The 7,072-nt window shown below is 41.2% G+C and overlaps 1 long non-coding RNA gene across 1 annotated transcript; it reads right to left on the reverse strand.

The window, feature by feature from the left end:
• Positions 1 to 879: 879 nt before the first annotated feature.
• On the reverse strand, positions 880 to 6,851 carry LOC133559076 (uncharacterized). Its single transcript, XR_009808086.1, has 3 exons — positions 6,138 to 6,851; positions 2,483 to 2,605; positions 880 to 2,057 (listed from the first exon to the last, which is right to left on the reverse strand). It is a non-coding gene; the product is annotated as an uncharacterized LOC133559076 (long non-coding RNA).
• Positions 6,852 to 7,072: the final 221 nt, after the last annotated feature.

Raw genomic sequence — 7,072 nt, forward strand, 5'->3', positions numbered from 1 at the left:
AGAAAGATGTGTTGTGTGTCTTTTTGTTATTATATAGTGTTGGCCCTGCAATGAGTGGCGACTTGTCCAGGGTGTAAATTTCCTTCAATCCCGAGCCCGGGATTGAACCCTGACTACTCAGGACCTTCGTATTGTGAGGTAGACGCACTAACCCCTCTGCCACCGTGAAGCCCTGGACAACTGGTTAACAAATGTAATTTAGATAATTTTCTCTTTTCTCTTTTCAACATGTTCGAAAAGGAGTGGGAAGAAGCAGAGTTGATTTAATCCTAGCCTTTTTCCATTAATTAGCAATTGCGAACACCTTTGTTCACCTCTTAAATACAAACATCCATCCATCCATTTCTACCACTTATTCCTTTTGGGGCCGCGGGGGGCGCTTGTGCCTATCTCAGCTACAATGGGGCGGAAGGCGGGGTACACCCTGGACAAGTCGCCACCTCATCGCAGGGCCAACACAGATAGACAGACAACATTCACACTCACATTCACACACTAGGGCCAATTTAGTGTTGCCAATCAACCTATCCCCAGGTGCATGCCGGAGTACCCGGAGGGAACCCACAAATTCAAGTGGAGAACATGCAAACATTATATATATATATATATATATATATATATATATATATATATATATATATATATATATATATATAAAACCATCCATTTTCTACCGCTTATTCCCTTTTGGGGTCGCGGGGGGCGCTGGCGCCTATCTCAGCTAAAATTGGGCGGAAGGCGGGGTACACCCTGGACAAGTCGCCACCTCATCGCAGGGTCAACACTATATAATAACAAAGAGACACAAAACATTCTGACCTTCTGTCATTATGGTCAATAAAACCAAACTTGTCATATTTTATAAATTCAGCCAGTTTGTCTTTGCATCCCTTATTGAAATGGATAGCTTAAATTATTTATCTCATGTGTTTTTCATTCCGCAGCAGTTACACACTTATTGAGTTTGGAGCAAATAGTGATTTCTCTGCTGCATTACATTAACATCACTTTTAAATTCATTGACCGCAATTTCAAGTAAGTAATTGGCCCACAATATTTGCTTTATTGGACAAGTGCTTCCTATAAATATTAACACACTTTAACAATTATGTCATACTTTCAATTATTGTAAAAACATTTAGACCTCCAACAATCAAGGGTGATGGGTCAAATGCAGAGAATAATTTCGCCCCACCTAGTGTGTGTGTGTGATAATCATGGGTACTTTAACTTTAACCTATGGTTCAAACACTACTGGGGCTTCCATGACTCCAGTTTGAGAACCTTTGGTGTGGACAACTGGTTAGCAAATGTAATTTAGATCATTTTCCACAAGGTGGTAGTATGCACCTTCTCTGTTAAAAAACAGGTGTGACTAAAAACTGTTCACCTTTTCCATACATCAGGCATTTATTGAAATTGTGAGGGTGTTAAACATAAACTGTTTTAAAAATGAAATCAATAGAGTTAACTGTAAAAGGCCATATATATATATATATAAACAGTATTGTGCAATAGTATAAAACATTTCATGTATTTTATGAAATTGTCAATAAAAGACACTATCCATACATCCATATTCTACCCCTTGTCCCTCTTGGGGTCTCGAGGTGGTGCTGGAGCCTATCTCAGCTGCATTCGGGCGGAAGGCGGGGTACACCCTGGACAAGTCGCCACCTCATCGAAGGGCCAACACAGATAGACAACATTCACACTCACATTCACACGTTTAAGTATTATTTTTGTGTTACATACAAAACAGTAATTGCGAGGCATGACTTATATTTTATGTCTGCTTGTCCAGATCTGACAATGTTATTGTTTAATGCAAGGTCCACTTTATTTTGGAAAGCAAACTCCCAGCATTGTGCTTTGGGTCTTCAGGTTGCACATGTTGCAGCAGCAGCAGTGCAGTCACAAAGCTGGGAACTAGCAGCTGTGCAAAGACTCATCTCCAAGCACATCTGGCTTCTTTAGTTGTGTTGATTCGTCACCTTGCTTGTTTGACGCTCTGTTGTTCTCAGTCTGGCCAATCATCCAACAAACTCTCAAGACAACTGTGAACATTCATTGTCATCGTAAGTTTACAGTATTTATGTCTTAATGCTGTATCTAATTTTGTATTCACTGCTGTATATGAAGTGAAATTACTTCTTTATATTTATTTAAATATAATTTATTTTCAAAGATCAGGATCAGGTCAGAAGCGCGGGCCCAATAAAGAGGAAATTAGTTTTCAGTGTTGCACTTTCATTGTGACACATTATCAGAATGTTAAAGCTATCTGTGATGATTTTTCTCTTTACTGACTTATAAATGTTACAATGTTAGATACTCGGGCTAAACAATGTCAAAGCGTAAACTCATGAGGTTCATGCATTTGGGCGTAAGCTTGCACACAGTTTTGGATGCCTCTGAACAATGTTTTGTAGTATTTTGTTAACAGTGGACCATTTGTGACATCACAGATTGACGAACGTACCTTTGTAGGGATTCTATTATATGCTGTCCACCAATCTCCTCCTCCTTTGATGTGCCAAGACTTTTGACTGCAGCCTCCCGTGTCATTTCTTCTTAACTCATGCTCTCCCACCTGCTCCGGTGTCTACAAAAGAAAAATATTTAAATTTGTATTTGTCTGCAGAATTTTACATGGGGCTGTTTTGTGAGATTGGGTCACACAAAGGTGGATTACCACTAAACTCAGATGAAAAAAAACATCACTACTACTTGGTTGAAGCTGCTGTGACAACATACTGGCATAACTTGCCAGTGAATTCAACCAAAGAGAAGACAACATCAGCATGTTCTTACGGCCGAGCAGCAAGTGGAAACTTCAATAGATGGCACTTAAACAGAGCAATAACTCTTGTCTGCTTTATGACTGGCAAGCCAGTCAAATTAGTCCTGCCTCCAACTTTACTATATTATTAAATACAAACTACTGCTAATGTGAGGAAAATACACATTACATTCCTATCTTAACAAGAAAGTAACAATTTTCTACTCAACAATCAACATACAGCAGAGTCTAGTTCCACAAGCATTTGGACAAATAAAGGTTGACTGTTCTTGAAATGAATGCCAGATACTTAAGTAAACAAAACACCTCTAGAAACTACTGTATATGAGGGAATACATTAGTTTACTTGGTGTACACATACACATTCATAGTGTGAACACGAACCATGTGACCCACAACTTTATTGGCCTCAGCATTGTTCATGTTGATGTACAGATAGGAGGTCTTTCCTGCTTGGCATTGCTGCATGTTGCACCTCCTCTGGTATCCACGGGTCAGCTGCAGGGTCATCAGCTTGGAACCACCATTCCTCGACGTTTCGCTCCTTTAAATCACTAGAATGTCTCCTGGTGGCGAAACAGTGACAGAGACGTCTTCTCGTCACTCCCTGCAGCTGATAAATGTTACCCCCTGCGGCCGCTGTCTGAGTTTGTTTTTCTTTCCCCAGCTTCTGTCCTTTCTCCTCAGCCAGACCCAAAAGCTGCCTTTCTCGGCCTCCTCTGCCAAATCTTTTATGGCTTTCCTCAACTTCCCTCCAGTCAGTCCTGCATCCCTCAAAAGCCGTGTGGCTGACAGCCTCCACTGGGTAGATTGTAGCCTTCCAGCCAGCCTTCCAGCACTCTGCAGTGAGCTCTGCATACTTGACCTTCTTGGGCTCAAAGGCGGCTTCAATCCCCTCTCCTGCTGGCAGTGTCAGCTCAATGAGGTGCACCGCTCTTGCCCTGTTGGACAACACTCCGATGTCAGGATGGAGAGATGTTGCTGTGATCTCCATGGGGAACCGGAGCTGCTTGTTGAGATCAACCTTCATGTCCCACTCCTGGTCGGGGGAGAAGGGCCTTGATGTCTCTCTTGGCCTGGTGTGTCTTTGTCCACCCCCTTCCATGACAAAGATTGTGTGGTTCTCTGCTGGTTCTTAGCTGTCCAGTCAACACCACTCCAGCACCTCAGCCAGTTTTTCCAGGAACTGGTCGTGACGCCTTCTATAGCGCCCTAGGAGAGTACGATCTTGCAGCCTGACAAGATATGCTGGAGGATTGTGTTGGGAGCATTGCAGAGTGCACAGTTTTCCTCATTCCCAAACCATTGATGAAGGTTACGATGACAGGGAAGCGTGTCGTAAGTGTAACACATATGAGGAAACGGATCCTTGCCTGTGGGTTCTTTCACAGGTCAGACCAACTGATCTTGGAGTTGAGAACTCCCTCCCCGGTTGTCCAACTTACTTGTCGGCACTGCGACACAGCCTTGATCTTGTAGCGCTCTTCCTCTATTCTCGACACCTCTGCCACCACCATCTCCTTCCTATACTTGTGGTTAGCCATGGACCAGTACCGCGGCTCTTCTCCCCATCCTAGCCCTGCTCTTCCTGCCTGGACTCTGCCCATGATCTCTCGATGTTGCAGCCTGCTGACGGCTTGGTTCACCTCAGCTTGGGCGTTCCACCTTCGGCCAGTGAAAACCTTGGTGTTGGCGGCCGAGATGTGCATGCTGCTGTCTGGAGGAGGCTGGTGACGTCGTCCATGTAACTCCTCAATGGGTGTAACCTCTGAAAAGATGGTTTTATTCCGCCAACCATTTGAGCTGAGCTTTGACTTTGGACATTTCCTCCTTCCTGAAGATCATGAAGGCGTTTTGTGTTTTTTTCATATAGGCCTTCTCTCCACCCTCCAGGACGTCACGTTTCCTCTTTTTACAAAAACAAACAAACAAAAGAATGAAGGATAAATCATTGAATGGTTAAAAAAAAACTCTCCACACGTCCACCTTAACTGTAAACATCTCCAAGAAGTGAAATGAAGCGTAACACAACATAAAAACAATAGAACAAATACCCAGAACCCTTTGCAACACTGACTCTTTCGGAATGCCAAAATATACACCCCCCTTCTACCCCCCCCTACCTCACATCAAATATTCCACTTAAAAAAAATATTCTTGGTGGAATATTTTGCATATTTTGTGTGTTTGCCATAAAAAACCGTTTTGTTTGACAAAAAAGGGTGGAAAACAAACACAAAAAAACTAATCAAAAAAAATAAATAAAACATTGTGAAATGAGGAATAGATCTGAAGTTGATGTAGACTCCAGAGATTTAAGCATTAAATATAGCTCGGTTGGTAGAGCGGCTGTGCCAGCAACTTGAAGGTTGCAGGTTCGATCCCCGCTTGCACCATCCTGGTCACTGCCGTTGTGTCCTTGGGCAAGACACTTTACCCACCTGCTCCCAGTGCAACCCACACTGGTTTTAAATGTAACTTAGATATTGGGTTTCACAATGTAAAGTGCTTGGAGTCACTTGAGAAAAGCGCTATATAAATATAATTCACTAAACTTCACTTCACCATTATCATTTCATGACCGAAGCAAAACACTTTTTACACTTTAACACTGAACTTATTAAATAAAAACAGAAAAAAATACCAGCAGCGGTAAATTTTAGATCCATGGAGGAAAGAAGAAAGTGAATAAATGTTTATAACTGAATACATTTGAATATGCATACAAATTTGTCTTCATTTTATATTATTTCTTTTAATGAATTAAGTAACGTTTATGACAACCTTTTTCAAAAACACAGTATACAGGACATTGCACGTTTATCATTTGTTTTCAAAACGCTTACAAAAAAGTGTGACCCCAAAAATTTATTGTGGCACCCCATTTATATGACTTGATGGGACCCCATCTACAAAATTCCTAGCGCCAACACTGCTGTCAACAGGGGAGAAAAAAATGCTTTATTTAAATAAATGTATTTATAAAGCAAGTTCAAATGTCATTGGCAAATTTTTACCTAGTCCCGGCCTTGGCACGCATATATGTCTCCTCTTTTTGGGATTTAAGAATATGGTCAGCCTATACTTGATCGCTGTCGACTTGGACTTGGTCTAGGGTTGTTTTCCCGAGGTGCGAAGCGAATGGAGTGGAAACGGCGTGAAGGTAGGTACATATTTAATTTATTTACTCATAAACTAAAAACAGGAACAAACAAAAAGCGCTCACAATGGAAGTACAAAACTTGGGCTATGAAACAAAATACTACCACAAAGGCTATAAACTATAAACATGAAACAAAACACTTGTGCTATGGCATGAATGACAAAAACTTACGTGGACAAAATGAACAGCATAGCAAGGCATGAAGCAGATAATCGAGGTTGTGAAGGAGGTGAAGTTGCCAGACTGACTACTTGGTAACTGTGGCTTAAATAATCAACATGATAAGTGAAAACAGGTGTGAGACAAGACAGGTGAACTGATTGGTCGTCATGGTAACACAACAGGGAGTGAAAAAAAAAAAAGGAACTTGGAGTCCAAAGCACCTGGTATTCCTAGGCAGTCTCCCATCCAAGTACTAACCAGGCCAGACACTGCTTAGTTTTGAGAACAGATGAGATGGGGATATTCAGGTTAGTATGGCCAATCAAAACTCATGATCAGACATGACAGATGAAAACTAAATCAGTTGGCATGGTAACAAGACAAACAAGGAAATGCAAAACAGAACTAAATGTCCAAAACACTAAACATAGCATGACCAAAACAAAACATGAACCATAAGCGTGACAATCGCTAGAAAAGACCCAAAATAAAAATAGTATCCTTAAACCTGAGAACTTCTGGTCAATTTTGTGGGTGAACCGATCTGAGTGAACTTGAATTTCCACCATGAAACATGCTTAACAATATATTTTTTTATTGTCAGACACTTACCATGCTAGTTAATTTGCTTTTTGTAAGTAAAACATACTCAAATCTGATATACTATGTACTTCTTAATGAACACTCCAATTAAATCCCCTATTCAATTATTTGCAGAGTATCAAGTAGGTGTGTGTGTGAAAGTTCTTACCGGTGCTGTGGGAGCATGCAGGTGATGAACAGGCCACGCAGAGACTGGGTGCTGATGGGTCATGTACTGTGGAGAAGAAGGAAGAATTTGATACATTCCCTCAAAAAGAGTTTTCTTTTTTAATTTAATGTTTGGTTTCCCCACCCTTACCTGCTTGGTAACATCACCTAGTGGGTTCATGTCCAGCTAAGAT

This window comes from Nerophis ophidion, linkage group LG09 (genome assembly GCF_033978795.1).
Source record: "Nerophis ophidion isolate RoL-2023_Sa linkage group LG09, RoL_Noph_v1.0, whole genome shotgun sequence".
NCBI classification, from domain to species: Eukaryota; Metazoa; Chordata; class Actinopteri; order Syngnathiformes; family Syngnathidae; genus Nerophis; species Nerophis ophidion.